Source organism: Polyodon spathula, chromosome 21, assembly GCF_017654505.1.
Source record: "Polyodon spathula isolate WHYD16114869_AA chromosome 21, ASM1765450v1, whole genome shotgun sequence".
Taxonomy (NCBI): Eukaryota; Metazoa; Chordata; class Actinopteri; order Acipenseriformes; family Polyodontidae; genus Polyodon; species Polyodon spathula.
In genome coordinates this window covers 21767791-21793784 of record NC_054554.1, presented here as the reverse complement: position 1 = coordinate 21793784, position 25994 = coordinate 21767791, and positions in this window count along the sequence as shown.

Genomic DNA, 25994 nt, shown 5'->3' with positions numbered 1-25994 from the left:
TTGATAACAATTAAATACAGGAAATATTCCTGTACATATTATTACCTTTTCACTGATGTCCTCAGATTTGGGGTAGTTCTGAAGATAAGGGGTTTACAAGTTCATTTTGCACAATGCATATTAGTTTAATAAAAGTATTTATTTGGGATCTACAAAAGATTGGTAAATGTTATTAGATTTCTATTTTAAGTAAGGCATTAGTTAAAAACTGAATTGATACATGTATAAAATGGTGATGATTTTTGGTGATAGTTTTGTAACTATTTTGTAAATATGAGTATTCATTCTGCAAAGGAAACTAAAGAGTTACACTGTGCCGCTGGAATGTACAATGTTTAATTAACTTGCGGCCCTCCACGCTGTTTGCATGATAATGATGGAATTGAGTTTAACAAGCTCTGGCGTGTGACTGTGTAACAATTAGCCATTGGAAATTATTTGTGGACTAAAATAATTCACATTGTTTTAAAGCTGGTGTATCACACTGTTTAAAGGAATGACTGTGCTGAGAAACATTTAGCAAGTCTGGTGCAGATCTTGAAGCAAAATTATTATTTTTTTCTCAGAAAAACTGTTGGAAGGTTGACCTTCCAACCCCCCAAACTGACAAGGAACTTGATACAATATTTACACAAGAGGGGCATTATATGCAAGATGCCTGAGTGCATTCATTTTAGTCATAAGTCATAAGCTTCATGAATACATATACTAAAGAAGAGGTTATAGTTGAGCCTGAAACCAAATATGTTATATTGGAATTGTCTGACTATTACAGGAGTCCAGTTAGGGCTAGTTGATATATTAGATATGATATAATAAAGTATTAAAAAATAACAAAAACACAGTCAATGTATAAATTATCCTATTATTCTTTGCTTCCCCTTTGCTTTAATGATACTAGAGGAGTGGATTTGAAGAGAATAGTGTGTTATAGAAAGGGTGTCTTCAAGGGAGGTTTAATGGAATTGTTCAGTCATGTCCATAATGCAGGGGTGCATGCAATATGCAAGATGTGTGTTATATTGTTAAAATTACAGTATATAAGAAAGTGCTTGAGAAATAAATAGTTGTGTTGTCTTGTAATCCTTAAAAACCATGCCAAACATTCATTAAGCTTTTGATGTCCTGTGTCGGACTAGGTCCGACATTACAATTTTTCCTTTCCAGTCCGATGTTCGATATCATCAAAAAGGCATCATACACAGGTCCCTTGTTGTTTTTTCTCCAGAAAAAGCTGAGAAAAGCTTTCAATGGCTGAGTGAAGCTGATAAAAGCTGAGAAAAGGCAAAAAGAATAAAACGGAGGTGGATCTGAGCAATACACATAGTCCATTCACCATTGAATATTAATTCTGAGGAGTTTGGTGATAAATCGAGTGATCAGGAGATGATTTATCACTATGCACTACTATGAAGAGATATGTGATAAATATAGTGAACAAGGAGTGGGGCAGGGCTGGGGATGCAGTACTGAGTGTCCTTTTGATATGCAGTGCCTTTTACACCTGTTTTACAGTAAGTAAATGGACTGCAAAGGGTTCAGAAATGTATCATGAACAGAGGTTTCCTTGAATTCAACATCCATTTGAAAGGAAATCGTGTGTTTGGTTCCTTCATGATTATATCTCAAATGGTTTACTATCAAACAGTACTCTCTTCCAGCTCCAGACCAATCTGGGACCTTGTTCCTTGATTATTTAATTGGTCACCCAAGGTTCAATTGCACAATTAAAGATCTGGTTAAAACGAAGATTTTAATTAAGGTCATAAACTGGAAGAGCCATACTATTCTGTGATGATTAGTGGGTGCAGTTTGTTGTGTAAATGACAGATGGCGGTGTGGTACCATGTATTTTTTTGTTGTTGTTATTGAAGTGACAGGAGTGTCCTGGACCACCAATGCAATCCACTTGCATTTAGCTTAACTCCCTGTAAAAGGCTGTCACTGGCAGAAAGTGAAATAGAGGCAGAGGGATTGCAGTTGCTGCCACAGGCTTTATTACTTTACTGTCAGCCCGATGGTATCACACGACTAGTGTGGCACAATAAATAAAGGATTGTTACACTATAAAAGAAAAGGCGGCCCATAAGCAGGTAGGCACCAAGAATGTTACTTTCACTAAAAAAAATACTTTTACAAATGAAATCTATAATTCTTTATTTTCTTTCCAAGTAGAGGGAACTGTAGCTTTTTGGTTTTGCAAGCCTGCTTGTCCTGGCTTCAGAACAAAGGAAATGTTGTTTAGCTCCTCTTTTGTACATGTAGACCAAGCCCTAACTAACAACCAATTAATTAATACCTGGGGTTGCACTTTCTAATTGAAACTGCAACCTGTTAGTAGGACCCTGGAGCACATGTGTATTGAGCAACTTCCAGATCCTTGTGTCTGAATAAAGAGCTGTAGCATGCATGTTACTGTAGAGTATTAAAGAATGAATACAAGGCTCTGGGTACAACAACAGATAAAAAATGTCAGCACATGACAATACTTGACAAGTCTGCATACCAATATAGTAAACAGACACCAATGAATTATATTTGAATGTAAAACATTTGTGGTACACTGCTGCTTTTTTTAGTGTGTTTTTGTGACCCCACCCACTAACACTAACCCAACTACTCCACTGAGGTCAACCAGAGTGAATGCAATGATGGGAACCAAGGGTAGAAAACTAACAGAGGATCCTTAACTATTTGAAATGTAAAATGCACAGCTTTTCCATTTCCTTGGAATATACATCCCCAAAGCATGCTAACAAACAAACTGAACTGCAGACAGTACCAAGAAAATACTCCTGGGAAACTATTATAATAATTTCCCTGACAAAATCCTAGCAAACCATCAGCTGCCATAACAGCAATGGAAACACAGTGGACGAACAAATATTATTCAGTACACACTGGTACAATCCAGCTAGAATGCATAGTGTGTATTGATTTACCACACTGTGAAATTATAGACATTTATGACTGTTATTGCTTGACATACCCCGGTATCTGCAAGTTCTTCCATTGTCTTTTATAACAAAGTATTTTTCAAGAAGAAAATAAATAAGTCCAAGTGGCTTTATTCCTTCTTCTGAAAAAAAAAAAAACCTGAGCTAGGTTGTAAAACACTGTAAAACACAGCAACTTCAATATACTGAACATTTAAGGTAATAATGTAACCCTAGACACCTTTTATAACACAGATGTTTTTCAAAGAGATGTCACCCCTACCTTTACTGGCTTTCCATATCTATATTTTAGTCATCACTAAAATGATCTAGAAATTGGAATGGTTATCCAACGTAACATTCATTGACAATTCCTGGTAGCTGAACTAAGAACAGAGCGCCATACCCTGTGGGTTACATTAGGAATCGAAAGTTAAGGCTGACCCTTCTGTCCCTAAATTTTTCATTGGGAACAAATCTGACACTCTTTTGCAACAGGAAGAAGTTATCTTAGCAGGGGATTCCATTGTTAAATATGTTGGTAGAACCTTCAGTAATACAAATAAAATAAGTGTCAAATGTTTCCCAAGATCCAGAGTCAAAGATATTAATTACTTCTCAAATAGATAATCTAACAGACCGACACAGTCAGGTCTTTACAGGTCTTACATGTTGGCACAAATTATATAAAGTTGAGAGGATCTGAGATCCTCAAAAGTTAAAAGAGTGTAAGAGCAGAATTATTATCTCAGGCCCTATGCCTGCTCTGGGTAGGGGCTGTGAGGCTTTCAGTAGACTGTTTTCCCTAAATAACTTATTAAAAGCTTGGTGCACTGTAGAGAACATTGGATTTGGTGACAACTGGGATAGCTTCTGAGAGAGACCTAGGTTCTTTGGGAGGGATGGTTTACATCCTAGCAGGAGGGATTAAATTCAACTTGCAGAGAATTATTTAAAGTGTTGACTATCTCCAACCCTGATGGTGTTTCTGAGCTGTTATGTAATAATCACATTCAAATTATCAAATTAAAATGTAGGCAGTATCGCCGTGGGCAACTTAGTTCACTCCCAAAGGTTAATTTTACTAATCTTATTAGGATCCCCATTATCACACTTAGAACCCCCATAGTTTAGAGTGTAAACTTACACCTTGCTTTACTTAATGTTTGCTCATTATCAAACAAAGCCTTTTTAATCAATGATTTTATTACGCGTTACAAACTTGTAACTGATTGAAGCTTCTCCTTTAAATTATACCTTTGTTCAGAAAGCACGTTCGGAGGGGTGAGTTTGTGGACTAGCTAGTGTTTTCCATAATGATTACAACTGTAAACGGAAATATAATGAAGAGTTTTCTTCATTTGAGTCTTTATCTTGAATATTAACCAGCCGACTACCTGTATTCCTCTATCGCCCACCGAAACCAAGTCTGTCCTTTCCATCAGAATTTACCAAATACCTGTCTATTTTATCTATTAATTATGATAGGATTCTTCTACTTGGAGATTTTAGCCACTTCTGTACTAAGGCCCTGGTAATATCTCAGTATATATATATATAGATATATATATATATATATATATATGAAGTTTATATATATATATATATATATTTATCGTCAACTCTGAAGTTTCTGTTGTTGCCAAATTTTTGAGGTTTATTTGGTCACGTGACCACAAAATACATCTATTATTATAACAAATAATGTTATAACAAATGTAACATAACAAATGTTGCTTTTTTTTATAAAATGTATTATGCCTACATCAAATTTTGTCACTATAATGCAAATGTTTAATGGAAAAGGTAGAAACGTTTAAGCTTCTGGATCTGTCTGTGCCTTTGTGGAAATATTTTCATTGGTTTTGGGAGGTTACTTGCTCTAGACAGACACCAGGCAACTTTGACCTTTCCCCTTCGAAATATGCAGTCCACAGTCCATAGCACCCACCCCAATTTAATGTGCCCAGTATGCCACCAAAGAATGAGATGCCCTGGCATAAGTATATATTTTTTGAAACTGCAGAAAATTAGAATTTTAGAAATGGGTAACATGACCTTGCATGTCAATAGTGTGTTACCCATAATCCTTCTGCAATTTGAGGTAATGCCTCTGTATACAGCAAAAATCACTGTTTTTTCCTTATATTTGGACCTGTGAGCCTGGCAGCTTTTGTTCTACTGTTAAAAGGACAGTGGTTTTGAATTGAGTGTCCTGAATTAAAAAAATAACAAATAAGTGCACCTTTATGCTAACGGTTTCTCTCCAAGCAGACACAACAAGTCTGAGATACAAGGTGTCATGCACAGTAATTATGTACAAAAAGCAGTGGTTCCTAATGTTTATCTTTACCCTCTGATTGCTGAATTTACGCCACGGGACAAAAAACAAACTGCAACTACAGTACCTCCCACACACACAAAAAGTTACAGTGGTGTCATGTGATCAGAGTCAGGAGCAGGAAGTAACAATATACTTCCTGTATCTACTTACAACATCAACTAAACAAGATGTAGACAAAGCGTCAGATACTAATCAAAGGTAAACTTTTTTAATGTTAACCCATGAGTATAATTCGGGGGATGGTAACCAGGGCTCCACCTATCCAATTATCTAGGCCCTCTATTTAAACCCCTCACAGCCTTTGCTCTCTCTCTTATGTCAGCTTTTTGGCAAGTACAGAGTGAGAAAAAAATAAAATCTATTACCGAATAAGGAACGGACCTGACAAAGATTACGCTATGTAATACAATTTTTGTTCCTGGGTAGTACGTGTTATTTCCTAATTGCTTATGCCTCAAAAGTATAGAAAATGGCTATTATTCCCCACAAACTTTACTTTTGTGACCAGGACAGGTACATTTCAAAATATCACTATTTTCAATGAGAAAACAGACGCTTTTGTGTCTTTTCGTTCACATAAAGTCAGAAAAAAACAACATATGAATCCAAATTAACATGTATTTATACTAAAGTAATACAAAAATGACTACAAAAGATTTAGAAGTGAGTAGTTTTTCGAGATTTACGATTATACTGTAAATTTACTAAAATTGTTACACGGTGTTATGGATGTTCTTACCTCTTTCTCTTCTGACCCCGAAAATCCCCTCATTCTTTCGAATACTCCACCAGCGGATTCAGTGTTCTATTCCGTGGCTCCTGTTCCAGAATCAGGGCACTCCTGGTCGCGTCACTCTACGAGGAAATGCCAGCAAGATCCCATGCCTTTTCAGCTTTTCTTTAAAGACTGTCCGAGTGCAAAATTACTGAAAGCCCTTTAGGAATCCAAATCACAGCAGGAAGCGATCAGACCGAATTGTTTTCCATTTATCCATTTTCATCTCGTCGCTCTGCCTCTGCTCGCAGCACAGCAATAGCTCAAGCTTCAGAATCCGCTGACATCACTCATTCAGCGCCTCCTGCAAGTCTGCTTGAAAGCAGCAGCTACCTCCACCCGAAGTCGCCATGGCAGATTTGCATCAGAGAATAATGGACAACATGAAGCAGCTTATGCAGCCCTTTGCAGATGCTCTGTCTACTGTAAATTATGGATAATCGATTCCAGACCAGATTCCAGACTCTCCCTGGGTCAATTCATCCAATTATCAAAAGTAGATTCCCCTTTCTGCCACTACTCAGCTCTTTCCAAGTTCCTATCAGCCAAAAAACCTTTCAGTTCCTCAGATCCCCTGTTTATCGATTGCTCCAGAAATATCATCACCAGGCATTAGTTCGCTACCCATCTCTCCACTTTCATTTCCAAAGCAAGTTTCTCTCCTCAATTTTTTCACCACTCAGCAGCCTCCTCAGCAGCTCATACTAGTATTAATCAAAACCTAATTAAGTCTATCAGTCGCTGGTCCTCTTCAGCGGTTAATTCATACAGCCGATCTTTACCTTCTGACTTTGCAGCAACACAACAGTTATTGCTAGCATGCCCGCTGTTGGTACGCCCTCTCCATCAGGACTATCAGAGGTTTCCCCCTAATAGAGGGTTTTTTCCTCTCTACCGAGTGGATGGTCTACACATATCTTTTCCCCATAACCATTTCCATTCTGTCTTTCCTTTTCTGTTTGTCTCTTCTTTCTTGTTTTATGTTACACGTTGGCACATAGTCTTTGTTTGTCTTCACAGGTGTGGGTTCTGCGGGGAGCCAGTGGTCCTTCTTCTGGGGGGATAGTGAGTCTCGCTTCCCCGGCCTGGAGTCGGTAATACGCAGGCCTTTTCAGAATATTTTCTCTTTTCTTTCAAGGTTCGGAAACCATTTTATCCTCTGAGGGAAATCCTATTAACAGCTCTTGAGTACCCAACTGCAGGCAATGCCTATTAACGGCTCTTGAATACCCAGCTGCGGGGCAACGCATATTAACAGCTCTTGAGTACCCAGCTGCGGGGCAACACATATTAACAGCTCTTGAGTACCCAGCTGCGGGGCAACACATATTAACAGCTCTTGAGTACCCAGCTGCGGGGCAATGCCTATTAACAGCTCTCGAGTACCCAACTGCGGGACAATGCTTATTAACAGCTCTCTCGAATACCCAGCTGCGGGGCAATGCCTATTAACAGCTCTTGAGTACCCAGCTGCGAGGCAACGCTCATTAACAGCTCTTGAGTACCCAGCTGTGGGGCAATGCCTATTAAAGCTCTTGAGAACCAGCTGCAGGGCACATTACATATTACAAGCCAAACACAGGGTGCCGGTTCTGTTGAAATAGGCTGTTCATTACATTTAGCAACTTCGTCACATCAAAGATATTTTAACCGTGTAATACAATAAAATTAAAGCCACCAACCTAATATCTCTGATCACTTTTGCATTTTATTTGAGGCTATGCTGCCTGTTTCTGATGAGAGCGGGGCTCACATTATTAAAAGTCGTGCAATTAATCCTTCAACTTTAAAAAGGTTTTCTGAATAAGCTTAGCTCCATCAATTCTTTTGCAGTCTCTAGCTACTGATGAGTTATTTCCCAAATATAATCACTGTTGTACAACTACTCTTGATACTGTTGCCCCAGTTAAGACTAGATTAGTTTCACCTAAGTGCAATGCTCCCTGGATTAAAAATACCATCCGGAAAATGAAATAAGACTATTGTGAGGTGGAACTTAAATGGAGGGCTACAAAATTACATATCTACTATGATATTATGAAAGAACACTTATTGAGGTACAATGAAGCTATAAGACCAGCAAGATGTACCTTCTGCAGTGTTATTGAGGTAAATAAAAATAACTCCAGGGTGCTTTTTTCAACTATAGATTAATTGGTTAATCCTTCATTTTCACCTGTTAGTAACCTAGAAGTGTCATCTACTAAGTGTGAAGAATGTCTCAATTACTTTCAAAATAAAAAAAGACTATTGGGGAACAAATTCCACTCTATGGTTCTGGTTTAAATATTTCAGACAGACTTGGGGAAACAGTGATTGAATAATTTTTTTTTTAATTACTGTACAGGATCTAAATATGATTGTAATGCAGACAAAACTAGTACTTTAGATTCCATTCCAATAAGGTTTCTGAAGGATGTCCTTAGTTACCTATCTAATGGTATTCTTGTGATTATAAATAGTTCACTGGAAACTGGAATAGTTCCAGCTTCTTTTAAAACTGCCCTGGTAAAGCCCCTTCTTAAAAAACCCAACTTAGACAGCTCAGTTCTGAGTAATTTTAGAACCATTCCAAATATTTATTTTATAGCTAAGGCCCTTGAAAAGATAGCGTTCAAGCAACATAATGGATTCTTGAATACTAATAATATCTATGAAAAGTTTAAATCAGGGTTTTGCTCCAATCACAGTACAGAAACTGCCTTGGGAAGAGTAACCAATGAGTGCAGATTCAAATGCTATTCCCATTCTGGTTCTGTTGGACCTCCGTGCAGCTTTTGATACAGTGGGTCACTCCATTTTAATTGACCATCTTAAGGGATGTGTGAGCTAGATGAGTAATGTACCAAACTAGTTTAGATCTTACCTTTCAAACAACTGTTTAGCTGGGGGGTCAGGGTCAGGTTTAGAAGGTATTACCTGTGGTGTTCCTCAGGGTTCTATTCTTGGTCCAGTATTATTCTCTTTCTACATGCTACCTCTATTATTTGTAAACATGCTGTATATTTTCACTACTATGATGATGATACACAGTTATATATGTCTATGAAACCTCGTGACATCATCACATCAGTCTTACTGGAGTGTATTATTGACATCAAAATTGTGATGTCCCAAAATTTCCTGCAATTAAACTCTGATAAGACAGATATTTTGATAGTAGTTTCTCAGCACAAACTTGATGTGTCAATGATAGACTTGGGTGACTTAACTGCAAATTTAAGATTAGAGGTGAGAAATCTGGGTGTTATCTTTGACTCTGTTTTATGTTTTGAGTCACATATTAAAATAATTACAAAGGTCTCTTTATCATCTAAGAAACAAAATTAGATCACTTCTGTCAATCTCGGATGCTGTGAAAGCAGTCCATGCCTTTATTTCATCTAGACTGGACAATTGTAACACCCTGTTTACTGGGCTTACACGTTGTGCAGAATTCAACTCCAAGGGTTCTCAACAGAACAATAAAGAGAGCATAAATAACTCTCTACACTGGCTTCCAGTGGAATATAAAATTGATAAACATTATATTAGTTTCATTTAAAACACTAAATGGAATGGCACCAGATTACTTGTTAGAGTTATTGTCTCTCTATCGACCTCAGTGTGCATTGAGGTCAGCTGTTAATAACCTGCTCTGCACTCCGAGGGAAAGGCTTAGGAAGAAAGGAGCGGTTGCTTTTTCTGTTTGAGCTCTGCACTGTGGAACTCTCTGCCCGATCATGTCAAAGATTCGCCTACAGTGGCTACTTTTAAATCAAGACTCAGGACTTATCTTTATAGTTTAGCCTTCTGATTTTATTCTGACATGTCATGGTTATTTTAACTGTTGTGTTTAATTTTCTTTTTTTATGTATTTTTATCCTTTTATGAGTATTTTTTGTCCTCTGTTAGTGTTTTTATAATATCTGTCTTTGTAATTGTAAACTTGAACCTTGCGGCATGAAAGGCGCTCTATAAATAAAGATTATTATTATTATTATTATTATTATTATTATGACGCAACACATTTCTTGTAGCTGGTGTATGACATTTGGAAACACCTACAATTTGATTAAACATGACAGTTTTTCTGGAGAATCTAGACTGAAAGTATAGAACTGATGAAGGCACTGTACAGGGTGGTTATTAAATCAGTTTGCTAATTAGTAATGACCGTGCACAACACAAGAGAACGGCTTAACCACTGCACAGCAGATCCAGCCCCGCATGCAGCAGCACAAGCAGACAAAACTTTCAACCTCATCTCACCAGCATGGGTCAGAATCTATAACGGCAATGTTTCACACAGCACTGCTGAGTCCAGGAGCTGACACCTTGGGTGTATTGCTTAACTACTAATAATATGCACACCATGGTGGTTTATATTGCTCTGTTACTTTAATGTTGTAAACCACCTCTTTCACTGACACCTTTCCACCCCATTGTATTTGTATTGCACACATATGTGCATGACATTGTACTGTTTTATATACTGGCCTTTGAGTTTGGCATATAAGTGTTAGTATGTAATAAACACCCACAAGCCTCAGGATAAGTGCAAATGCATTACTATAGTGAAACTGGTAGCAAACTAAATCTATTTAACTGCTAAAACAGAATGTGAAATACAACCTTTCCTTGCATATACTGTAGCTTTCCCCAGCCATGCAGCTCAGGTATACACAGTTAAATGGCTGTAATGTTAATAATTAAATTGCATCTTTCAAATTGTTTGGGAATTGTCTTACCACAGCAGGATTTCAAAATGGCCAACTGACTTTCTAATAACCTTGTATATTAAAATAAATCTAATGTTTCAAAACTTCTGTGTCAGCACACTGAATGCATTTGATTTATTAGGATGCAATGAGAGGCACAGCTGAACAATATGAGTCACTCTGCGCTTCTATTTGTGTCATTATCTAGCGGCTATGTTCTATATGTCAGAGAGGCAAGCCAGTCAAGGGGCAGTTATAAAACCAAAACATGTGCCTGAACTGAGAAATGAATGTAAATCTAAAGACGAGTGTGTGCTATAGCAAAGAATAGCATATTTTACTAACACTGCATAGTAGTTGGTTAATAATACTGAACCATTGGGGTCCCCATGTCTTATCTAGCAAAGGCTTTACCATGCTGGACTGCAGGGTGAGACATGCAATCAAGAACTCTGTGGTTTGAATCCTGGTTGTGCTGAGTTATGGATTTTAACTAGGGGTCGATAGGTGGGAATGTATTGACCATTACATTCCCCTTGGATTTCGGAGGGGTACAAAGGGCCGATGGAGCCATCTATTGCATTTTAGCAAAAAGAAAATTGAAATCCCAAACAATAAGAATACAATTTCAAATGCATTATATTTCCAAGTTGGTCTATAGATAAAAGTTCACCAGTTCACTATAATATTATCTTACATATGTCATTCAAAGAATAGCAAGTTAAATGATATAATTAATTCTTAAATATATAGAGCAGAGGTGTAATATATTATCATAAAGATTGATTATTCTCATAGGCAATAGGTATTGTGTTTTAGTTTTTTTTTAATTGTTGGCCATAACTTAGTCTAAATAATGCACTAGACCTCTAGGATTACAACCTGGTGTAAATTAACCCCAGTTTTGTAGAAAACTATTTTGTTGGTTATCAGGAGCACACTGGGTACTTAATGGTCTGCAGCACAGGCAGCACGAGTCGAGCCACAGAAAGACATTTGTGGTTATTTTGAGCAGGTGACGTTAGTTTATTGAATAGACAGTAGAAAGAGACTACTTGAAGCAATCCATTGTACACTGAAACATATCCAAGTTAAAATCAGCACAGAGCCCATTCTTAGACTGTTCACACCTTCTGCACATATGCACACCATCAAAGCCTCCAGTTATAGATATCATTAACCCGTTTCAGTACAGTCTGCAGACTCCAGCATGTTTAATTTCAGAGTTTTTTGTTAGGTAGCGGTGGAAAGTTTTATTGCTTTTATCCGTTTGTTGTACAGAACAAATATTTAGTACACTGTTTTGGCATCCCCAGATGAAGGGTGTGAAAAGAGCCATACTAGTTTTGTAGTCTGCTAATAATTCCGTTATTTGCTGCAAAAGCTTTTAAAGGGTGTAAAACTATTATTTAGACTGGGGTGATTGAAGTAAGTAATATCACATTGTATGCAAACCTGCAGAAAGACTGATTTACTTTATGGTGGAGGTGAAGGGGGCTGATACTCAATCTCACTGCACTTAGGGGACCGGATTCACTAAGCTTTTGCTTCAGTGTAACCTTTACTCTATGTTATTTTGAAAGAACAATATGTTACTTCTTTAAAAAATATATACATTTTAATATAAAAAGCTTAGTAAATTTGCCCCAAGATCTACCAAAAAGGTTGTGAGATATAATGTTCTTCCCTCTCATTTCCATTGCTGTTATAGGTTATCCTCACCCATGTATCACAAAAAACCATTGCAAACACAAGCAGGTTTATGTGAGATTATCTAAAGCCTTCTGTAAACTTGCATCTTTGATACAATAAGTCCTAGTAAAACGTGATACTGTATATAAAACGTATACACTCCTTTTGGAACCAGCAAACATTTAATCATCTGCATTTGTCTACTGGACTTAATTAACCTGGCCCTACTGGAATAAGACACAGCTGGATTTTTCGGAGCATTTCACAACACGAAGGAATACTCTGGGTTACAACAAAAAAAAAGGTGGTTGATGCAATTGTCTGTAGGTTGATTGTCTGATGCTGTTTCATGCTTTAAAAACTCCAGCTGTGGCATATCTTGGCAGAGTATAAATTGATTACCCCTTCGGATGATATAAACCAGGTTATACATGAGTACACAGAGCGATTGCACAGTACAAATTGAATAAAATACCTGACTGATATAAGGGTGCCATGTTTTGCCTAAGGAGACAAGTTGCCTAGCACCGGCCCTGGACATTGCTGCACAATGATGTGTACTAGCAGAATATGTAGGCAGGTTAGCAATGCTAAAGGAATAGCGTGAAATTTAGAAGACAGGCTGCAGACTAATGTTGGTTATCAAATACTTTGGTCACATCCTTATCACCAGAGGAACCTTTTGAAGAGTGGCTGTCTGATTCATTATTAAAGCTGCATAAGCTTACTCAAATTTCATATGAGCTCATCTCAATTTTGCATGTTTATTTTCATGTTGAAACAGGCAAAGGCACAATTCAGTTAACAAAGAATGTAAAAACGCCCCCTAAAAAACACTGATGCTGGGTTCTTGTTTAAGACAAGGTAGAGTGAAATCCATTTTAGCGAGGTCCAAATTAATTCAAATTTACTACAATAGAGGTCTAGTTTATTGAGCGTAGCAGTGATGCCCTTATACAAGTTTCCCATAGTAAAGGCGTAGTAGAGTATAAAAAGCATAGGTAAGCATTATAAAGCCCAGAGAGGTATGGTAAAAAGAAGGACAAACCATGGTAGTTTAATGAATAATAATAAATAAATGAATAGTATAACCATAGGAAAAGTATGGTAAAACTGCAAAATGACAGTGGTTAACTTTTATAGGGGTGGGTCTAAATGTGATCTAATAAAAATATATCCATTTTTATTTCTGTTCAAATCCGGCATTATTTCCAAATACAGTATTTTGTATTAATTTAGAAAACTTATAATCCGCTAAGTATCATGCAATCAATCAGAGAAACCAATAAATCTGCAAGACATACTATGTGTTATTGTTATTTGGGGATTTTAGATATTTACTGTGATGGAGAGGTGATTGTGCACAAAAAAAGATACCGTTTCAATATATTCAATACCCTGTCTTTTAAATCATTACAGTAAAGATGTTTGTGTGCTAATAAGTCAAGGTTTAGGGCTAAATGTGGGCAAATATGTAAAGGTTTTGTTTCATGTTGACTTTGATTAAACCAGGTTAAAACCTGAAATAACAGTTGTCACCTGGAGCCACAAAGGTATTCTTGTTATGGGTCTGGGAGACTAGTAAATTATTTTAGTATATTTATCAAAAAGCCTCAACAAATTTGAGCGAGAAGTAATAAAAATAAGGATTTTAATTATTCTGGTAAATAATTGCCACACACTGTAGCGTACTGTGGTTGTTAGACGACTAATAAAGACCTCTTATTTCAAGAGGAACTTAGATGGTGGATGCAAAGAGATTTTTGAACCAGTAGAATACAAAACCATATCAGCATACAAAACCACAATGACTAAAGTTGTTCATCTCTGTGAAAAACTCTGCTTTTGACATGAATACACGCAAAGCCTCAGCCCCAAGCTCAGGGCAGTCTGTTTGACGTCACAATATGTGCTGCCATCTAATCCTGTCACCTTCAACATTTTTTTTTTTTTTATAGCCCATGTGTTTTATTAGACTGTGTCACACATTTCCTATCCTGAAAGCCATAAATCCCAAACTCAATCTTGTTTCATCAAAACCCTTTACTAATGTGCACTCAGCCGTGCAACAATATATGATGCTCCTGTGTATGTTAAAGGTTCCAGGAGCCATATTTAGAAACATAGTGTGCTTTAACAAAATAATATCACTCTCCAGCTCCAGCCATCTGCAGACTGTCCCCCTGTTTATCCTCTTTGAGGCTGTAATACTTCCCAGTAACATCATTACCAAAGTTAATATTCTGTGCCAGCTATAAACTTTTAATGAACACTCCATGAGTGGCTAGGCTGTATTTCTGGTTCTTTCTACCACATTCCTGCAAGAAATCAGGGACAGACACTCTGGCTTGTGTGACTTTAAAACAATTAACCTCAACCTGATGAAAACTCAGTATTATAGTGCACAGTATAGCAGCGGCTTCCACATGTATTGCTAAGAATGAAAGTCTTAGCAGTATGTATTTAAGAAATAAACAGATTTGGTGCACTGTCTTTTTCTAGACAAGTAGGACCTGGTTTTGATTTTGCTGGTGTAATGAATTGGCATCTCAGCCCATTGAATTCAATTGAAAGGCAAGGGCTGGATACGAACTGCTAACCATATGGTTCAGAGAGGATTGTTTTACCATTCAGCTAAGAGCAAGCTCTCTAGTTGAGCGGTAAGTACATGTTTTATGCTATAAGGAGATCTATTACATTCTCCACCTGCTTAATCAAAGCTTTTCCTCAAGGAAAAAGGAAACAGTTTGTGTGGGAGAAGTGAGACAACAAGCAGTGCAATGGTTGAAGAGCATAGACAGCAGCTTTTTACCAGGCAAACTTAAACTCTTGTGCTTTCAGTTTGGTCTACTGCCAAAACTTCTGTGGCTACTCACTGTGTTTGAGGCTTCCTTGATAACTGGCGAGATCTATGGACAATGAAATAGAGCAGTATCAGTTTCCTCATCAGGTCAACATATGATGTTCAATCAGGAGGTTGTTTCCAGTGGTTAAAGAAACAGGCTTATAACCAGGAGATCCCTGGTTCAAATCCCAGCTCAGCCACTGATTCACTGTGTGACCCTGAACAAGTCACTTAACCTCCTTGTGCTCTGTCTTTTGTGTGAGATGTTGTTGCAAGTTCACACACCCTAGTCTTGTATCTTGTAAAGCGCTTTGTGATGGTGGTCCACTATGAAAGGCGCTATATAAAAATAAATATTATTATTATTATTATTATTATTATTATTATTATTATTACCACAGAACCTTAATCTATGGGTAGGAGAGGATCAGGGATGTCCTTTGTGTTCATCGGCAGCTACATTAAGATACATTTTGACAGGATGTAAGGTGGGTCTTAGCCAAGGACGGTTTCCTTGGTGTCATGACCAGGTGCTGCGATGTCTGGCCCTAGAATTGGAAGACAAGCGCAGCATGACCAACAGCTTGCCACCAATTCCAGCAATATATGACACATGAAGAACAACATTTCTCCATCTAGGGGAGCAACTAAGAAAAGGTATTAAAATCAAAACTCGTCTAGAACAACTGGAAGCTGTTAGAGACTGGAAAATGCTTGCAGATGTTGGACAACAACTTATGTTCCCACTGGAGATTTCCACCACTAACCTTCGAGCTGATATTGTCTTGTGGTCTGGATCAGCATGCCTTGTTCACCTGGTAGAGTTAATATTGCCGTGAGAGGTTGCTGTGGATGAAGCGTATGAAAGGAAGAAACTTTGTTATGCTCAACTACCTGCTGAAGTGGAACAACGAAGATGGAGAGTCCAGGTTTACCCAGTGGAGGTGGATTGTTGAGGATTTGTGGCTCACTCCCCAACCCAGTTTCTCAGGGACATCGGAAGAGTTGCAACGCATCATGACGAACTTATTTTAAGCAGCAGAGAGGAGCAGCAACTGGCTTTGGTTGAGATGAAAAGATTCTGGTTGGTGACTTCAAGCACAGTACAAAGAAAGCAACATCGATGGAAAGAAAGATAAGTAAGCTGGGATTAGCTGAGTGGGGAGGGGGGTGATGCTGGGATGCCAGAATCACTGTCAAGCCCTCTTAAGGTGCTGTGGGCTAGTCGGCGAAACACCAAGGATGGAAGGTGCCCACGTGAATACCCCAGCAAAGTACCCTACTCAGCTCAGTCCAGACAGTTGACATGCTGATGCGCTAGGGAGGCGGCACTGTGGTTGATCCCTGGAGCCAGCATTGCAGCTGTTGTGTGTGCTGATGCACCAGGGAGGCAAAACAGGCTGATCTCTGGAACCAGCTTTATACTTCAGCCATCTACACCAGGCAGAAGGATATCTACATCATCAAATCTAAGGAAACGCAGATGGATCACATTAGTTTACAGTAAAAGAAGCTATATTAGTTGGTGCTTATCATGGCGAGAGCTGAGCCCAATATCAGCATGATGTTTTAACACCTACTCTCATGTAACGGAAATCATTATTAAGTCAAGAGCCGCTAAGAGGAGCTACATTACACCTAGTAAATGTCAGTTCAGTTATCCAGTTTACAAAAAGCGAGGAAACATTGATGACAGTACTCTTACGTAGATCGTATTTATCTGTACCCCAAAATAGTCTGACCACTGGATGAATTTGAGAGGGCCACAGCACTAGTGGAAAATAACATATCTTGTAGAGAAGCATGCTAAACGACAACGTTTTTTTTCCATTTTCAAAAAAAATAAAACTAAATAAACAGTGGCCTATATATGGTGCCACTATTGTATGACTTTTTTCTGTAGTGTTGACTTTTTAATAATTGCCTACCGCAGCACAAAGCTCATCACAGAGAAAAATTCTATTTGGTAATTTGAAATGCAGACTATGGTCAAGATCTGTGTCAAGATGTATCTTAAATCTTAAAATTGCTTTATAAATCCACTAATTTAGGGATAATAGTTAGTAGTCTTACTTGATGCAAGTCTCTTTGACTAAACACCATTTAGAATTAAACCAAATAGAATTAATTAAAGAACTGAACTGGCCTTATTACTAATACTGTTTTTATGCAAAGCAATTTCATGGTTATCCCCACTCTTTCGGATTTAAATAAATAAAATACTGCCAGAGCGATACTCTTTATTTTATAATGACCTTGATCTCTAAAAAGCCAGATGTAGAACTTATCATAAACACTTCAAATTCTAATACTACAGTCAGCCTTCCAATTACAGGCTGTAGGGAAAGCTCCCATGTTTATATAAACTAAACATATGGTACTCGAGTAACACCACATTTGGATTTCTCCACCTTTATAAGTTTAGAATCAGTAAACAAATTCATCTAAGACATAAACCATTCAAGTTATGATTTTGCTAAATGTTTGCAACAGTACAACAGCTGTGACTCCATTTTAGAGATGGGGTTTTGGTCCCTTGAGCCATATATACAACTAATGTGTGTTGAACAAAGGAAGGGACAGCTCTTCAGTACAAAGGAAATATGTTGCAATGATTATTCTCAATTTTGTTTTAAAATGACTGTGGCAGAGCAAAGCTCTGCCCTTTTTAAATTGGCAGGGATGGGGTTAATTTCCCCTACCTGCCTGGGTTTATTATGTTCAGGTGGCTGGGGTTGATTAGTTGATTAGGTTAATTAACGATCAATCAGCGCCCAGCCACCTGACATAAAAGGAGGCCTCTGCTTCTCATTTGGGAGGAGGGAACTGAGGAAGCAGGTTGGTGTTTGTGATTTTTTTTTTTTTTTTTAAATATATAAATGTTTTGAATCCAGTGAAGGCATTGTCCAGCCTGGAAACCTTTATTTTTGTGAGTTTGTTTTTGCTTTATTTGTGTTTAAATCCCTTTATTTTGGCCCTTGTGCCCTTTCATTTTTGTGTTTATAATAAAATAGTTATTTTTTTGAACTGCAGACTGTCTCTGGGCCTCTATCCATTCACCAGCCTGCCACAATGACAAATAGGTAAGTAAGGAAATTGAATGGCCAAAGAGCTATGCTAAAGCATATTAAAAACATGGCAAACCATTGCAAACTATGCATAGAATAACCCTGGGAAAAAGCAAAGGGAAAACTTCAAAAATACCATTGTAAGTTTTAGAAGGTATAGCCAGACATTATGCAACCCCTGTGAACTAATTTGTTGGACTGCACACATACTTGTAACAGTAAAGTGGGCACAATGCTCAGGAAGAATAAAATTGATTCCACTACCAGTAGAGCCTTCAATAACTGTCACAATCTCTAAATTAGAAAGAGAAAAAACAAGTCCTGCTCTCTGTTGCAGAAGCAAAACATATTGAATAAAGAAGGATCTTCATAAAACTTAAGTTCGGGAGAGGAACATGCTCCCAAAACACACCACTCTCCTAATTACCCAATAACCTATACAAGGTATTCTCTGCTGGCCAACTGAACAAGTTGGGAGTGGGGAGTGTTTTTTGTCTTCATTCATCTGACTTAAATCACAAATGGCACCGAGCTTATCCTGCTAGCTTACTGGACATTGTGAAAAGTATTCTGCAGTCTCGGTGAAGATCTAGCGGTGTTTTTAAGCAAAAGTGGATCAAATGGTTATGTCCATATATCTATATATATATTGTTATGTGGAAACTGTTTGTTATAACAAACCGTAATTGTGCATGTTGCGTTCCCCAGAAAAAGGCTTATATATTTTAAGAGACGTAAGTCATTTACAAGTTATAAGAGCCAAAAGCTTTTATAGAACCAAATATCCATAAAATAAAACATATAAAAAGACTATGTGTACTATATTTAAAAAAAGTGAGAGAAAAACAGATATAAATGTGTGTAATTTATTTTAAAAAGGTAATAATATATATATATATATATATATATATATATATATATATATATATATATATATATATATATATATATATATATATATTTATATATATTATATATATACATAGAGAGCTCAGTTAAATTTGTTTACCTTAAAAATTTGTTTGCCAAGTTGAATTTTGTGAATAAAAGGTGGTAAAGACGAACGGTTGTAATGGAAACAGGGAAATGAGATAAGGAGGTTTTGACCATTTGTTTAAGGAATTGACTCCTACCAATGTAAAACAAAGGAGATGAGGCCTCATCCTTATAGACCAAATCTCCAGGAAAATGATCATCGTCAAAGACGGCCTATAAGAAACCCTTAATTTCCGTACCCGTTTTGGTGCCATCGATCATCCTTCAACATTGACTTCCTCCCAGCTCAGGGAGGCTAGCTGTGCAGATTTCCTGCCTTGCTGGCAGCAGACTACGCACTCTGGGTACTCTGTAAGGGCAAGGTGATGGGCCAAAAGTAGTTATGGTAATTACAAAGTGTTTGGCAGCAACGTCTAATAAAGCGTTTCATTCAATTAACTTCTGAGCGGCCTCCTGCATATGAGTTTCCTTCCTTCTCTTTGTTTTGCACTGATGTACAAAGTGAAATCTGGTTTTCTACTGTAGCTCAATCCTTAAATATAGAATGGGGACAGACTGTTCTTCGTTTAACAAAAGATGAGTGTCAATCAGGCCTTCAGGTCTACTGCTCTTTTCTGTAGCTTTATACCTAAACTTGTCAACCTGGCTCATTGATTCTAAGGGAAGAATAAAAACAGCACCAATATTAAAGCTTAAAGCAAAGTTTCAGTACAATGCTACAGAAAGCATCTGTATTCAAACACTGAATGATTTTCTATGATGGAAATATTGTCAGTAACCAATTAACATAAGAAATTCGATTTTTATTACATGAGTAGCTGTTATTTACTTAATGCTAATATTGGACTCGGCTTATGTCAAGATAAAATTAGTTAGATATGGTGGGACCAACCAAGACGTAGCTTTTTTTTATTGGCCCAGTGTTGATGGCAGAAGTGTACATTTTTCCAGAAATTTTGTAAGCCAGCGACTCTCCAGGTGAAATGTGCAGCATAATTTAAAAGCAATTTTAAAATGAAAAATGCATTTGTGTGCTTCTTTCAAAACTGCACATTTGAGACCTACAGTATGTAGTGACTTGCAGGGCGGTACAGCCTTTAGAAGTAACCCCAGTTGTATGCGCACCCCTGGTTGAAAACCCCTGCTATAGGGTGATGCAAAACTGTATAGAGGGTTTCTGCTAATAGCTTGGTTTAGGGTTCCTTCGATGTACTAGTGATACTCCAATGGGCTGAACATTTCTAAACATTTCTGTAAATGCAGTGTAGTGTATATGCATCTTATACAGTAAGTCAACCCTGTGCTGGAGCCTTGATACCAATTATGGCAGTGCACTGATATGCAGACAGCACATAAAACCATCTTACTTTAAATGCCAACCAATTAGCAGTTTGACATTGACAGACGATCGAAATGAAAAGCAATGAAGTAGCAGGCTGAAGGGGGGTATCGATTACTCTGGAGCTAGTTGGGATGGTGGCCTTCGTTTCAATTCTCAAATTACATACAGTACATGACCCTGAACCCTGCTGAAATAAGGTCTCTTTATAATACATCCTGTTTAATCCCTGATCTGTAATATATTCAGCAGTACCTGCAGGAACACCCTGTTCAGCTTTATCTCTCTATCTACCTCAGGCAAAGCTTATGATGCTTCGTTACAAAGTTCAGTGGACAACTGTATGACAGAAATCTAAAAAGACATGCAACATCAGATCTGGATCAGCGCTTCTATCTACTTACAAGGATTCAGAATGGCATTTTCTCTTGCTTTTCTTTAATTTGCCCTTATATAAACCGACAATCATATGAACCAAAAGGAAAGACTTCCCCAGGCTGAACCTTATTCGGTACACCTATGTATTCTCAAATCGGCCTCTGATTATGCAATGCCCCACCACTGCAATTCAAGTGACCAGGATTTATTTATTTATTTTTTTTGAAGAGGACCTCCATTTTTGGCCCCCCATAAGATGCCTGAAGGGCAATCTTCAAATTCTTAAGGTTGGCATCTATTAAATTATTACTGTTTGTATTAGTTTAATACGGTTTAAAAAAAAAAAAAAAAAAAAAAAAAAAAAATTGACTTGTTTTAACTAATTGTTTAAAGAATATATATTTATTATGCCACATTAATATGGGCTTTGTTAAAATTGAATTTGATGTGAAAGGATTGTGATTATTTGTCTTTTTGTTGTATTCAATTGTTTAAACTGATGTGAAAAATATTGCATTTTTTTTAATCCTGCAGCTCTGCAGTACTTATTGAGTTGTGTGAGATAAACCCAGTCAAATATATATTTATATATATATTTGTGACAACTGGGGCATTTTCAGTACTGCTTTTATTTTAGTATTCCATTTTATGTTTGTATGAAATGTAATTGTTTTTGTTTTGTAATTGTTGAAATGTAGACTTGGTTTTGGTATATTGGGTTGTCCTGGTTCTTTCATCCCACTCCCTGTAATAAAGTCTGACTACTTTAAAAGAACCTGCTTAATTTTCTGTCATTTTGTTAACACATTTACAACTCCTGGCGTAGTCAAAAGCTTGCTATAGGATTAATGTAAGTGGCATGAATTTCTGTGTTGGCATTTCCCAGACTTCATGCGATGACATTCATTCTGAAAGGGTCAGTGGAAAAGATTTATTAACTAGGGGAACGGATACTTTATTGTGTAAACACACACATCTATACAGTATTTTATGTGTGTAAGTCAGATAGCATAATAATGATGAATTGATCTCAAATAGCTATAAATTACATTTTTACTGTTTTTTCCCCTTACCTTTTTTTCATATGACCTGGGAAAGTGCTTTTAACTGTTTTATAAACCCCAGATCCTTTTCAAAATTGCCAGAACTTCCTCGTTACGGTTATAATAGCTCCATGAATACCAACAGTGTTTTTTAACCAAATTACAATGCTCTAAAAATCCCCAAAAATGGAGATAGTATTCTGTACCTTAGAGGAACTGAAAGCTAAATGTGAAGCAACTGCAGCTTTGATAAGGATGGAGCTGGGCTCAAAACACTTTTCCAGGCCATATGAAAATAATCAGTTATTTGAAACGGCCACATTAAAATGTAAGAGAAAAAAAAAAAGATCTTGAAATATATGACAAAATCTCTTGTATGTAAGGACAAGGATCCAGAATTGCATTTTCTCTTATTTTTCAAAAGTTTTCCTTAATTTGCCCTTATATAAAGACACGAATTCCTGTAACTAGCATGACTCATATACAGAATGTAATAATACAGTTCACATTACTGTTAAACTGTGTCATAAAAAAGGCGTCTCTGATCAAATCTTTAAGAAATATCTCTCTAGCTCTTTGAACTGGAACTGGTTTTGTGCTTCACTGTGGACACAAGGCTTTTATTTATTGTGTTCCTGTAACTGGCAGTCTAAGGAGACTGGGTGTCCAAGGAAGCAGATGATAAATGCTTGTTTTGATAGTTCGTTGTCTGCAAATTAAAGGCCCTGCAAAGGAAGTTTGAGGAAACTGGAACGTAAAAATACCTGCTTGAAAGCCACTGGCTACAAGCACCACTCTGCAGGCAGCACGCCTCAGTCCTAACCAGAACACCCTCGGCATCAGCCCCTCCTATGATCAATTTTGGGGGTTGCAGGGTCTTGACTTTGGCTTTTACATTTAATTATGGCATTTCCTTATACACTAAAACCTTGATTATGCAAACTTAATCTTTATTATCCCAACAGGCCTAGTAACATGTTAGGTTTTATGCATGCTCTACTTACTCGATGTTGAAATTATTTGCACAAATACACAATAATCAACAGCAATGCAGTAAAGAACCATCACTAGGATAATAACGAGGTTGCATAAATCAGGCTTTCACCAAATCATCAAAATTCCTAAAAAAAAGTACAGTTTGCAGTACAAGGGCTGTGTGCTATCCTCTACCTAAGGAGTCCCACCTCTAGAACACTACATGGACTAAATCCTGTGGATTTGTTGGACTTGCAAACCTGGTAAGGTCTGGCTTTTACCTTTGCAGTACAGGAGATTCAAAGCCGCTCTGCTTCTCCAAGCCTACTCAACCTGTCAATGAACTGTAACTTGTTTGTCCGCATTTTTGAAGATTTACGTACAGTATATGGTCATGACAGTGTTTCAGTGGTATTAACAGGTTTTCTGTTGGATGAAAGGTGTAGTTCCTTTTCAATTCGAAGATCACCACCAACAACATTAGTTATGGGATATGCCTGCCTATTGGTAGGTATTTTCTGAGCTATCTATACCAGAGCTGCTAATAGCCTCCTTCCTGGGATGACGCCCATGGTCCGGCCTACCGAGAGGTTAAAACCATCATACTGAGGAAGCCATTTCTCTTTTTGCCTCTCAAGATGGTAAGGTAAGACTCTTTGTGTTGGTATCTGAGCGCATTGTGAAAAACAGCTTTGAGTCTATTGCAGTTCCCTTGCCTTTCAAGCTGTAAGCTGGCTTGCCACTTTCATGAAATCAATGACTCCTGGTTTAGCCTTTTTCTTTCTTCCTCAGCAATCTGCGTCTGATTGCGTTGCAGGCTGCTGCTTTCCTATTTGTGGTACTGCATGTGCAGTATTGATTTAAAGGAGTGAGTGTTGTTGTCTTACAGCCTTTGACTTGTGTGGGAGCACGTCCTCCACCAGGCATAGGCTGTGCCTTACCCCCGCTGTAGAGCGACTCAGCTGGCTGCCAAGTGGCAGTTTTAACCCTTTGTGGTCCATTTATTCAGCGCCAATTTATTTTATTTATTTTACACACGCTGTTAAAAATATATTTTTTCAGAGTAAAACCGGTTTAAAAGGCACTGCATTGCAAAAGGACACTCGGTACCTCCAGTAATCTCCAGCCAAGCCCCACCCCTTGTTCCGTGTATTTTTCACATACCTATTCACTGTCGTGCATACTGATAAATCCTCTCCTGTTCACTCGTTTTATTACCAAACTCCTCAATAATGTTATCCAAGTCGTTATTTTATTACTATAATCTCAAACATCTCAAAAAGCTCTGCAAATGTCCATGATATTCTTTGAGCACTGGACGTGGAAGCAACTATCTTCTTTGTTTATGTCCGTATTATCTCTGTGGTGCAGGGGCTCTGTGTATTGCTCAGATACACCCCCTTTTTTTTGGCTTATCTTGGCTCCTATCAGTCTCACTCTGCCTTTGAAAGTTTTTCTCTGCTTTTTTCCGGAGAAAACTAGACGTACACGGTACTCGGCGTATAGAGCCTTGGTGCATTTGGTGCGCTCAGTGCGCTCTGTGCTTTGTGCACTCGGTGTGCATGGTGCTTGGTACACATAGCCTCTGTGTACTCAGCTTGCTGCCCTCGGTACAATAGCACCCCATGTGAGCACAGTACCCGCTGCTCGGTGCACTGGGTACTCTGTGCATGCAGTGCTAGCTCCACTCGGTGTGCACAGCGCAAGAGCTCTGCGTCATACTGACCAGTTAAACCAACCCTAGGACAGCCCCTTTCAAAGCAACGACTTTCCCATTGGATTGCGGAAACAGTCTCTTCGGTGTATGACAATGCTTGCTTGCCCCCAATTTGGAGAGTAGCTGCGCACTCTACTAGAGGGTTGGCTACATCTTGGGCCCTATTCAGAGGGGCCTTGCAGTCCTATATATATATATACGGCACATACATTCTCCAGGTTCTACTGTTTGAATATGGCAGATCCTTTCTTGCCTTCAATAGGTACGAGGGTTCTTGAGGTTGCACGCTTGCACTGCTAACCTTCCGTTATACAGTTCTGATACTTATCCTCGTATGCTACTGTTCCTTCTCCCTTGCGATGGCTCTGGTATACATTATCCCATACCTAATGTTGTTGGTGGTTGTCTTTGAATTAAAAGGGAACGTTAGGTTACTTACCATAACCCTGGTTCCCTGAAAGAGAATTCGACCACCAACCGTGAAGTTGCATCGATCGCTCTCACAGGTTCGATGCAAAAAGAGAAATGGCTTCCTTAGTATGATGGTTTTAACCCCTCGGTATGCAGGACCGAGGGCGTCATCGCAGGAAGGGGCCTATCGGCAGCTCTGGTATAGAGAGCTCAGAAAATGCCTACCAATAGACAGGCATTTCTATGAGCAACACCTTTATTAAAAAAAAAAAAAAAAAAAAATCAACATCTGTTTACTACAAAAGATAAGGGTTTTCCTCCAGAATTTGTCCCACTTGGGCATTTTAAAATACAAATTTATATCAAGAAAATTCATTTACATTCTTTATGTACAGGTTAACTTTGTCAGTTGTAACTCAGACAGTGGTTAGCAGAAAGAAGAAAAGTCGGCCCCCCAATCTTTCTCCCTTATATTTTCAGTGAAAGTATTTAATTCCACTGATTTGGTTCCCTGACAGATTTCTTGTTTCTAGAAAGCCTATATAGTAAACATACATTTAAAGTAAAGACGTGTTACATTTTTTCTTTACAGCCCTTACTGATTTTGGCATATTTGATTTATTGAAGCAACCGAGGAAATCTAGATAATTATGTATGTAAATCCGAGAGATGACAGAGATTCACCCCCTTTCTGACAAGTAAACCTCACAACCAGCTCCCAACACAGCTACACTCAATCAAACTTTAGCTGCGTGCCTCAGGTGTTTTTCTATTC